The following is a 12595-nucleotide window of genomic DNA, read 5'->3' as shown; positions in this document are numbered from 1 at the left end:
GATGAAGGTTTTGGTTTGTTCAGGTTAGTGGTAGATTTCATTGTCCTGAAGAAGATGCGGGAGAGGATATTTCCAGTGATATACATTCAAACAATTGAAAGCATGATATGGAGAGTAGCCTGTAGCTAACGGAGTTTCTATGAATGGCCGCTAGACCTCCAACTTCGTCACATCTCAAAATGGTGTAAAGGGAGGAAGAATGAGAAGCAATGGATTGTTTGAGGAATTACTGAGCCAGGTTTTGCTGAGGGCAGTAATGTTGATGTCAGGGTCATTGATTGCGTCTGAGATTTCAAGGTAGTGTTTGACTGTGGAGCAGTAGTTGTGTAGCATGCAGATGAGGGAGGATCTGGAGATTTTCTGCATATGATGGTCGGAGGTAGAGTGGGAATTTGCAGGAGGTTGTGGTATGGGTTGTGCTTGTGGCTGGACGTGAGATTTGGACTAAATGGAATGCGGTTCAAGATGATGGTGGATTTAGGTAGGCCAGTTTGTATTTACTGTTGCAATGAGAGTCAGGGGATTTGGTCGGCTCTAGCCTGCATGCGGGGCTCTCCTCGTCACACGGGAGGCCCGCCTTGCCTCAGGTGCATTGCTACTTGTCTCCCTTCGCCCGGTCCCTCTTCCTGGGACCGGGACTTTGGTGGAACACCAGCGATGCTCTGGGTGGCTGTGGCTGGAGTCGGACACAGAGCGCGGTTTCCGTCTGCTCGTCTTGCCTGAAATCCGGCTTTTCCTGCTTCCTTCCTCGCAGGTCAGCCCGCCCACGATCAGGCTTTCAGGATGCCTGACTTCCTGTTTCACCGCCTGATCACTTCTCTCTAGGGCGAATGCAGGGTGGGCTCCCGCTGATAAACCAGCACAAGTGGGGGGTGGGCTCCCGCTGAACTTCACAAAATGTGAGGTAGGCACCTGCTAGTAAAGAGACCACAAAATGTGGGGTGGGCATCGCTCCCGCATGCAGTTTGGGGGAAATCCCCATCGGGATTCCCTTTATAATTACTGCAGCAGCACGCTGCCCGCTGCCAGCTCCTCCCTCTCCTCTTGGGCAATGAAAAGACAGCGCTTACGAGGCTCTATACCCCAAAAAAGTCCAGGGCAAAGACTGGGCAAGGAACTAATAGTCGTTGGGGCTCCCCAACAGGGTGCAGCCAGGCAGGCCAGCACACTGGGGCCCCCAAGAAGCTGCAGCTGAGTCCCACAACAGTTCCTCATGGCAGAGTGTCAGAGTGTCCCCCCCTGCCAAAGTAAGTACAGGAACAGCCTTTCTCATGGGGTCATAGCCCCTACCTTTATACCACTTTTCCCCTTTGTCTGCAAAGCACTGGGGCTGGGGAAACCAGTTCCAACTGGTTCTGGAGCACTCTGTTTACCAGGCTCCTCTTCCCTATTGTGGGGTGGGGGATTGGTGATAAGACAAACCAAAGGGAGTGGAGCCAGCATTGTACAGGGTAGGCACAGGCATATTCAGATCCCAGGGACTTCTCCTACCACTACTCCAAATGCAGATGTCCCATTTAGCTTAGTGCTAACTCACCCTGCCCCTCCTGGAACCACACACACCTCACCAGCCCCTGTCACTCAAAAGCCAGCCATGCAATTTACATCAGGCAGGCAGACATAGCACAAAGAAATGCTTCTAAAAGTGTAATTTCTAAAATAATTATAATAAGTCTGCACACACCATTTCGTAACATTTATTATCACTATTCCAAACATACCAAACTTGACCAATCTGCACCTCTCATATCAGGAATTACCTTTGAAACACTTATCAGGGAATCCCCAATGTATTCCTATGGGAGGGTAGCCCCACAGTAGTGAGAAACCAAAAATGGTTGTCACTACCAGGACATGTCACACACTTAACGTACATGTCCTATCTTTTACCTACAATGCACCCTGCCCATAGGGCTAGCTAGGGCCTACCTTAGGGGTGACTGATATCTAGTAAAAGTGGGGTCACAGACATGGCACACACTTTAGGTGCCATGTCACAGCGGCAGTTACACTGCGCACACAGGCCCTGCAATGGCAGAGGCCTGAGATAGGTTTGCAAGGCTACTTTGGTGGGTGGCGCAATCAGTGCTGCAAGCCCACCAGTAGCATTTAATTTACCAGCAATGGTTATGAGGTACCACTTTACTAGGGACTGACAGGTAAATTAAATAGGCCAAACAGGTGTAGACCAATCTTACCATATTTAACACAGAGAGCACACACATTTTACACTAAACAGCAGTGCTAAGGTGCCCAGAGTCCTAAAACCACCAACACCATGTTAGAAAAAAGGCCAGGAGAAAGGCAAAAAGTTTAGTGATGACCCTGGGAAAAGGGCCAAGTCCAACACAGCCCCCTTCCAGCCAAAACGCAGGGTGGACCTATCACCACCTTGATGGTCTTCCCTGCCTTGGGAGATAGAACACAGAAACAGGCCCGCAACTGCAGGGACACTCTCCAGTTCTACGCCACTCTGAACCCATGTGGTTCCCTCTGTAAAAGCATCCAGGACCAACTAGACTACCCCACTGGTAATCCCTGGCTGGCTGTCCATGGCCAGGAACAGGCCCTAGGCCATCCTGATGGGGTCAGTGCCATCTCACAGAGTGGGGGGTAGTAACCCCTGGCACAAAGTGATCATTCTCAACTCTACCTTTCATCAGGGCAGTTATAAACTGCCACTGATCCTCCAGCCTAGGGTCCGCACCCTCAGGCTGACCAGAAGTCATGGGTGAGGCTCTCTTCCCCCTACCTCTCCTTCTAGGGTTCCGCACTCTCCTCCTTTGAGAGGCATCCTCAGAAAACAACTCTCCCACCACTTCAGGACTTTCTCCAACAACTGGCATACCGACCTAGGGTCTAAACCCTCAGGTTCCACCGAAGTCAGAGGCGAGGACTCTCTCCCTCTTCATCCCCTACCAGAGTTCTGCACCTTTCCAACTGGAGCGTAACCCCTTGAAGCCAAACTAGTCAGGACACTGGTTACAGATGTCCCTCCCTCCAGGTTAGGCAGAACCTGAACCCACCCTCCCAACCTTGGGGCTGAACCCCACGGTTGAGGACTTCCCTGCACACCAGGACTTCTGGGGATGCACACAGTATCCCCCAGGTCAGGACACCACCTATCAATGCTCTTCCCTCCAGGTCAGGCAAAACCTGAACCTGGCCTCCCAACCTTGAGACCAACCCCTGCGGTTGAACACTTGCCTGGCACGCCAGAACTTCTGGGAACTCACATAGTATCCCCCGAGGGCAACACATGACTCATGTGTCATGTGACAGTCTACCTAGCGCAGATCTCCCGACCCCTGTCCATCTGACGGTGCACAAAGATCCCCAGGACAGAAGTGGTGTTACCATGGTTGCTTCTAGGAGACTTAGCCCTTCTGGCTGGTCCCTGACCCACTGGTTCTCCCACTGGGGAAAACATCCCTTCAATCTGGACTTCTGCACCCTCCCAACTGGAGCAGCTTTGCCAGGCACCAGAACCACTGGAGCTCCATTTACAGATGCTTCAGGTTCTCCGGACACTAGGAGCTCCCCCTCAAATGGTCTACTAGTACAGCCTAGGCCCCCAACCTGGTGTTCCTTTAGGGAACCCTCCAGGCCCTGAGAATGGGTTTCGGGCTCCTTGGGACACGCAGTCCCACACTCACTCCTTTTCCACTGAGACAAGACGTGGGCCCCTACACCCACTCCCAATACACTGGGACCTAGCTTGGCAAATCTAAACCTCTTCCCTCACACAGGTGTGGAAGATACCTAAGCCACTTCTTTTGAGATCACTCTCCAATGCCTATTCAGACCCTCCGACACACAGACAGAGTTCTCTGATCCCAGGGAGTGCAAGCTCCTGGGATCAGAGAACTCACACTCCAACAGGTGTTGGCGTAACCCCCCAAAAACAATTAATGAACATGTGCTCTCTGACAACCAGATTGAACAGTCCTTCAAAAATCATTTGCCCTGCTACCCATAACCCAACCTTCCAGTGCATCACAACATTCATCCACAAACTCCCCTCGAGACTGGTGAGACAGTTTCTTACTGCCACTGAACATCAACCTATACCCTTCAGGTGTGACACCCTCTTCCTGGGAACTAGGTACCACGCTCTGGGATCTAGGAGTGGGACTTCCTGCGCTGGACTCCATATTGCTGCCACCACTGGACCCCACCCTCACTGGTGAATCTAGACAACTAAAACTACTCTCATGGGACAATCAACCCTCCAGAAGCTAGTTTCTCCATGGCGAAGGCCCTCTCTGCTCCCGCCATCCTCTCCTGAGCTAAGACTCGTTCGGTCACTAGCTTTTGCTCCTTAAGGCCCAATGCCTTGAGACTTAACTCATGGGCCAACTCCTTGAGCCTCAGCTCCTGAGCCAACAAGGCCCTTTTCTCCTCCCAACCCAGCCGCGCTATCTCTGTGGCATACTCCGCCTGGAGCTTGCCCAAAGCCAGCAGATGCCCCCTTTCTTCCTTCCTATTCACCCACTCCTCTGTGGGCAGGGAAAGGGATTGGGCACTGCCCCGACACTGAACCCAGCAAGGGACTGCCTATCTTTGGGGTCCTCATTATCTACTGTCGTCCCTGCCCTGTCATTTTCTTCCTCTGCTTCAAATTCTTCAGGGCCACCCTCAGACCCACCCCCTCTTGGAGTGCGCCCTGGTACCTGTCCCTCTGTTTCTACCTATCCTGTTACCAGGGTATCAGGGCACACCCAAGGTTTCCCCGAGTGCCCTCTCCACTTATTTCTAAGCCTGTCTCATCACAGTACCCCCTCAGCTCCTATAGACTGTAGTTCAACATATCATGCAAGTTAAAGGTAGATTCCATTTGGGCAAGGCACTTAACCCTTTCGATGCTCATGACGTCATGATGCACAGTTGAGCTGTGCTGATGATGAGCTGAGCTCGTCATGACACCAGCAAAATGGCAATTTTCAGCACAGGGGGGGGGGGGGGGGGGAAGCCTAGCAGCCAAGGTGTTAATACACAGGTGCAACACAAGAGACACAGGCGTCTGAGCCGAAGCAAGAGTACACAATTCAGAAATGACACTTTTAGGAGAAAAATAAAACTCAGGAAAAATAATCCACAAACCTGTGATTATCTAAATGCAGAGTTTGTAGTGCAGCCTGTTGTTGCTGTGTTACTGCACAAACGCAAGTCCTATCCCACCCCTGACAACCAATGTTAGAAATGGGATTTCTGGTTGGCTAAGGCTTGCGCCAAAGCTAGGCAGAAACCACCACTCTAGTTAGGGCAAGGGAGTTACACGCTGAAGATAAACCCTACTCACCCCCTTGGTAGCAAGGTACGAGCAGTCAGGCTTATCCCAGAGGCAATTTGTAAAGTGTTTGCGCAACACACACACACACAGCAGCAACACACTAGGCACACTACAAAAGAAACTTCACACAAGGTTATATCAATAATTAGCCTTTGTATTATCATAAACACATTAGATCATAATCACACATATACACTGTGTCAACTGGCACCAGGTAGTAATTTACAGGGGTATATATACACATGACAATTGGACCACTGTCAGAACCTTCAGAAAAGGTAAGTATAAAACACAACCAGTAATTACTGGTACAATAATGAACTAAGCATTATCACATTAGGCATACAATACATTAGGCCCAAACCTCACTATCATAACACATTATGGCATAGGCATCCCAAACATAAATCATATTATGCAATCACATTAGGCATAAACATATTACACAATTTCACATTAGGCCTAAATCAGCAGTGCACCACAGTACACTACTACCAGTTGCATATATCACCCAACTGTCCCCAGGCCATTCTGGCACTCCATCGGAGCTCAAATGCCCTTTTGTCCAATTAATCAGGGCTGGGCTGCCAATGCAGCAAAATCAAAGTGCGCGTACTGCGCTAGTCTAAACATTGCATTGGCTACTAATTGCAGTGCAGCTGTGAAAATAAATCAGCCCTGGCACCACTGTGCCTCTTCAGCCCCGCTGGGACTAACTAAGATCAAAAGGGCCCCTTTGTTGCAGTGGCCTGCTCTCCTGTGGGGCCGCTAAGCAATTAGATCTGGCAGCACTGTACCTTGAGTCCCCCACTGAGACTCCACAACAAAAACAGCCCCCATGTTGCAGCTTCCCGCTACGGCGGCACAGCCGAGGGAACAAACAAGCACTGGCATTACGGGGCCCCCAAGGAGCACCAACGTGGCTCCAGGCCCAGACAATGTGCCTTGGTGGAGCCAAGATTGCCCCCAATGTTGCAGCTGCCCACTGTCAGGTGAGGCAGCTGTGGCAGAAACGGGCACCGACAATCTGCCCTGAACGTCACCAGCAACGCCTGTGTGAGCCCCACTGGGCTCTTTAACAAAAACGCTGCCTCCCAATCGGCCCCACTCACCGGGACCTTGCAGGCTCCTCTCCGGTCCTCCGGGCTCCTGGGACACGTGGGGCTCTCTGCTCAGTGGCCGAAGGTGGGCCGGCACATGTTACAGGTAGGCCCGACCATGGGACATCTTCTGGTCGGCTCTAGCTTGCAAGCAGGGCTCTCCTCACCACACGGGCGCCCAGCCTTGCCTCAGGTGCAGCGCTGCCTGTCTCCCTTCACCCAGTCCCCCTTCCTCGCGATGCGCTGGGTGGCTACTGCTGGAGTCGGACACGAAGCCCAGTCTCCGTCTGCTCGTCTTGCCTGACTTCTGGCTTTTCCTGCTTCCTTCCTCGCAGGTCGGCCCACATACGATCAGGCTTTCAGGACTTCCTGTTTCACAGCCCAATCGCTTCTCTCTCGGGCGAATGTGGGGTGGGCTCCCGCTGATAAACCAGCACAAGTGCCGGGTGGGCTCCCACCAAACTTGGCAAGATGCGGGGCAGGCAATCGCTAGTTAAAGTGACCTCAGAATGTGGGGTGGGCACCCGCAGGCAGTTCAGGGGAATCCCCCCATCGGGATTCCCTTTATAATTACTGCAGCAGCACGCTGCCCACCACCAGCTCTTCACTCTCCTCTTTGGCAATGAAAAGACAGCACTCAGTAGGTGCTATGCCCAAAAAAAGTCCAGGGCAAAGGCTGGACAAGGAACTAAAAGTCCTTGGGGCTGGAGGCACCCAAGCAGGGTGCATCCAGGCAGGCCAGTACGCAGGGACCCCCAAAAAGCTGCAGCTGGGTCCACAGCGGTTCCTCCTGGCAGAGTGTTCCCCCCCAGCCCAAGTAAGCCCTGGAACAACCTTTCTCATGGGGTCACAGCCTCTACCTTTATACCACTTTTCCCCTTTGTCAGCAAAGCACAGGGCTCGAGGAAGCCAATTCAACTGGTTCTGGAGCACTCTGTTTACCAGGCTACTCTTCCCTATTGTGAGGTGGGGGCTTGGTGATCAGTCGCAACACAGGGGGCGGAGCCTGCATTGTACAGGCTAGGCACACGCCTATTCAGGGACCAGGGACTTCTCCTCCCACTACTCCAAATGCAGATGTCCCATTCAGCTTAGCGCTGACTCACCCTGCCCCTCCTGGAGCCACACACACCTCACCAGCCCCTGTCACTCAAATGCCAAACATGCAATTCACATCAGACAGGCAGACATAGCACACAGAAATGCCAAGTTCTAAAAGTACCTCAAATCAATAAAGGGTTCTGGCCCATAATCAGTAAGGCTGGACCAATCTAAAATGGAAACACCAAAACAAATGCCAATACTGATGTCTGGTCTCACTTAATTTGTCACAATCACACATGGCACTCATTGTGATTGTAAAACAAATGAATGTTTTATTTCTTTTTTGTTCTTTTTGGCTAATTGATAAAGTATTCATATTATTATTTCACATTCCAAGTGCTTTTTAGACCACAAAACCATACAACCAAATAATACAAATAAAGTAATCACAAATAGGACACAACATTACATTTCATATTTAAAAACATTTAAGAAATATGAGTAAGCTCAAATTTTAGCCCAACAAACAAAAAAGAAAATAAACATTTATTTATTTTACAATCACTGCCACGTGCCACGTGCCACATGTGATTGTGATGAATGAAGTGAGAACAAACATCAGTATTGACATTTGTTTTGCTGTGCCCAACTGTGTCCAACTTCAAAAAGTGGCATTTCTAAAATAGTTATAATAAATCTGGGCACACCATTGCGTAGCATTTATCACTATTCCAAACATACCAAACTTGACCACGCTGCACCTCTCATTTCAGGAATTACCACTGAAACACTTATCAGGGAATCCCCAATGCATTCCTATGGGAGGAAAGCCCCACAGTAGTGAGCAACTAAAAATTACTGTGTTTGTCACAACCAGGAATTGTCACACACTTAAGGTACTTGTCCTATCTTTTACTTACAATGCACTCTGCCCGGAGGGCTAGCTAGGGCCTACCTTAGGGGTGACTGACATGTAGTAAAAGGGGGGTCACAGACATGGCACACACTTTAGGTGCCACGTCACAGCGGCAGTGACACTGCGCGCACAAGCCCTGCAATGGCAGAGGTGTGAGATAGGTTGGCAAGGCTACTTTGGTGGGTGGCGCAATCAGCACTGAAGCCCAATAGTAGCATTTAATTTACCAGCCCTGGGTATGAGATACCTCTTTACAAGAGACTGACAGGTAAATTAAATAGGTCAAATGGATGTAGACAAATCTTACCATATTTAACACAGAGAGCTCACACACTTTACACTGAACAGCAGTGCTAAAGTGCCCAGAGTCCTAAAACCACCAACACCATGTCAGAAAAAAGGCTAGGAGAAAAGCACAAAGTTTAGGGATGACCCTGCGAAAAGGGCCAAGTCCAATAATACTATTATTTATCTTTTAATTCATTAATTCTTCTATTATTCATCATTATCGAGAGGGAAAAATATGAGGTGTTTTTGCAATGATTTCCAAATATTCCACATACTTTTTGCAAGTGACTTCAGAGTCCTTCTCCGCATTTCAATGCCTGACTGTTGAGCAGGTAAGCAGCACTTACAAAAGCACCGACAGGGGGCTGAGCAATAACATAAAAAATGATTTGCATTCACATTTCACAACACAACCTTCCTTGGCTCGAATCAATATTTCAACTCATCCTATCTGACAATTACTTTAGGCAACATAAACTTGCACTTGCTTACCTTAAATGGCCCATATTACTCAATGTTTTTCCTTCTCATGGGAAATCATTTGATCGAGCAATGCCTCCACACACTCACACATGTTAAAGGAGCCAGATTAGACCTCATCATCATTACGAACTACATTCTATTAGAGTGTCTAATCACAGTTCATTGGTCTGATCACTATCAAATTCCATTTTCTAGACCATTGGTCTACCTAAGATGCATAGAGCATGGGAGTATGAAATTAAGAATATTTCTATCTATAATAACTTTGCTACATGCCTCACACAGAATCTCCCTAGCTTCTCAGGAGGCCATAACATTAGTGATACTTTGTCTACCTTTTATAGAAGCTTGACTGATATTATGAATGATTTCACCGCTCTCAACGAGGGAAGAATGAGAAGAAATAGGTCTGTACCCATAGGGCACCTTTGCACGGCTAGAAGGTCTTACAAGAAACATGTTTCCAAAGCTAAATCCTCAGCCATTGAACCCCAAATTGATTCAGAAAAACGTAGACAGAATAAACTATTTGACATCAACAAATCACAAATATCTCCTTCTTTGGCATTAACACGATTTCAATACCTGAGCAACGCTGGCGTAAATAAATATACATATCTATAACAACACTCTTTTTGGAAGAATAAGATTTCTTTGGTTCTCTTTTATTGTTGCAATTTCATGTTTTCTTCAAATTGAATCAGTTCTCAATTCTTGTCAGCCACAGGGTAACCAACATAGAAATTCTTGCCACAGTCCAGAAATAGCAAATTTCTCAGCCAATGAGAAGCCAAAAGATCTTGCCAACACATGTTTTGTCAGGCTTTTATGCCAACAGACTTCATCAGGCCAAGGATACGTGTATTATTTGGAAGTAACAATCCATCAGGAGTAGAAAAGATGGAAAGGTCCAGAAATGCTATTCTGTTTTTGTCTATTTAGACTGTGAACCCCAGGAAATCATTCCTCGTGTTTAGCCAATGTTGGAATTTGATAACCGAATCTGGGCTGCCTCGCCAATCCACAAAAACGTCATCTATATATCGCTTCCATAAGCGAAGAGATTCATGGAAGGGATTATCTGAAGTGAGAACGTGACGTTGCTCAAAGGAATGGACATATAGGTTGGCAAGGCTTGGCCCGAAAACGCTGCCCAGACTGGTCCCAGAGACCTGAAAAGAAAAAGTCTCCTCAAATTTAAAGAAGTTGTCTTTCATGGCCAGTTGGGCACATGACATGATAAAATAAACCAGAGTTATTTAATCTAAATCTGTATCAGTGAGGATGGTTGAAATAGTGCCCAGAATTTCATCTTGCGGCCCAGTTGAAATTTACATAACACCACTGTAATTTCCAAAATTTCATGTTACTCTTTTTATGCATAATTCCTGAAATTACACTATTACGCAATGTCACATAACTACGTGCAGTTTATGACAATATTTACCCCAAATGCGCAGTTCATTGTAAAAATGTTCTACGAATTCACAGGAATTATGCAAATGCCAGACGTAAGGGATTGTTGTTCATTGTGCTTTTGTTTTTTGTACATTTTTTCTTGCATGAATTGCATTTTCACATCCATAGAGAGCACAAGGGCTCATTTTGTGTCGTCAAAGTTTCAGGAACACATCACTCATGTCCATTCAGCAATAGCTTAAATTGATCAGTGTACACAGGAATGATGCCCATAAATACACATAAAAGGCAATTATTGCTCTTACTGACACAGTGAAGGCAGGTCACCAGTTACTATGGGAACAGGGATACCTCTGTGCTCATTCACAAATAACAAATACAATTCGATAATGTCTAGAAGGATGAGATAATATGATTTCAAGGATTTTGAAATGCAGATACGATTGTGTAGAACCTTTAAGGAATTTGTTTGCATTTTCGGGAGGCTTGCTGGAATCACAGTCCTCTGCACACAAGCAAGTTGTGAGAATCCATATTCATCATCTGTTTTTTATATTGAGTTCCCACTTCTTTGTGCAGTCTTTTTAATTTATAGCTCTTCTTGTGATACAAGAAATCTATGTCTTTCACTGGTATTGTTAATTGCTTCACAAGCAAATTCCACTTTCTTCTGGGCTTTTCATAATTCCGAAGTGGACCAATGGTCTTTCACTGCATTGTATATTTGCTGGCTCTAGTTAATTTACCATAGAGGAATCCATGTGTTCCTCGTTTTCTATCTGCATGTATCACATGTCTTCTTTCAACATTACTTCTCTCTGTAAAGAAGCATAGTGTAGACTTAGATACCTGGTTAGCTTTTCTGTGGCATTTTATTTTCCTGTAAAATGTTGGTGTTGTTGTTTCTTCCATTTAATATTTAAGTTTTCCACATCCAGGCTGATGATAATACGTAAATGTGAAGTTTATATTAATGATTGACCATATGACATGACTACTCAGATATCTTAGGAAAGATTGACATATTGACTGAAACATTATATAAAAAGTTAAATAGAATGTAGACTACTTACATGGATCTGTATAGCTTCCCATTGGTGGGGATCCTTAATATAAATGCCAGGATATAAGTTGTATACTGCCACTGATATCCAGGGTTCACAAATCATGGTTTCCATGATATTGAAGTTTAGAATTGATGATAAGTATTCTGCTTTTCTTTCAAAGCTTTAAACACCTATTACTTTGTTAATGTGCTTTACAGTATACCAATCTTAATTATTTTTGTTTATTAGCATGTAATTTGTTTTCTTAGTGCTTTTTCTTAATTTTGATTTTTATTAGGTTTTCTTATATTTTTTAACATGTTTTCTTTTGATTTTAATTACATTTGTAATTGTAATTTCAGTTGATTTTTTAAGGATTTTAGGTGTGTAGTGTTTTAAATTAATATTTTGAATGTATTTTGTATTCATGTAAATATTGTGTTTTTTAATATTTGTAATTACATTTCAAACTTTTTTTGGTTTAATTATATATATTTTTTGATGTTGGGATTCATGGGGTTTCAATAGGGTTCAAACTAAAAATAATTGCTGTTATCTTTGAAGTTAATTACATTTTTAATATTTTTCCTTTTTTATTTACTTTTGAAATGCATATATTTTGCATCTTGTTTTTGGTTGTTGAGGGCTTTCGCTGGGTAGTGTTTTAAAATTTAAACATTTACATTTTTGTTTTAAAAATATATGTGTTTTGTTTTTAAACATTTTAAAATATTTTTGTAATTCATTTATTAAAAATATATTGTTTTGTTCAAAAAATATCTTTTCGATCTTTAGCAATACCTTCATTTTTTTAATTAGGAAAACGGAATGGATTGTTACTGTTTTAAAATAATTTTTTCGCCCCCAAAAATATTGTGTTAATCTAAATATTTATATTCATGTTAATCTTAGTAAATCTGCCCCCTGCCCTTCCCTAGAGTCCAACACTTTCCCCCAATATTGTTCAGTTTGGAGTAGAATTACCAAACATTATTTTCCTTCTCCA

The 12595-nt window shown here is 45.4% G+C and overlaps 1 protein-coding gene across 2 annotated transcripts in view; it reads right to left on the bottom strand.

Annotated features, from left to right (window-relative positions):
• The window catches only part of FAP (fibroblast activation protein alpha), an 830211-nt gene that overhangs the window by 289954 nt on the left and 527662 nt on the right, over positions 1 to 12595 (bottom strand). The gene's annotated exons all lie outside the window — the stretch shown is intronic.

The sequence above is a fragment of the Lissotriton vulgaris genome, chromosome 2_1 (genome assembly GCF_964263255.1).
Source record: "Lissotriton vulgaris chromosome 2_1, aLisVul1.2, whole genome shotgun sequence".
Classification (NCBI taxonomy): Eukaryota; Metazoa; Chordata; class Amphibia; order Caudata; family Salamandridae; genus Lissotriton; species Lissotriton vulgaris.
The sequence above is the reverse complement of the archived record's forward strand: the minus strand, read 5'-3'. Positions and strand labels throughout refer to the sequence as shown.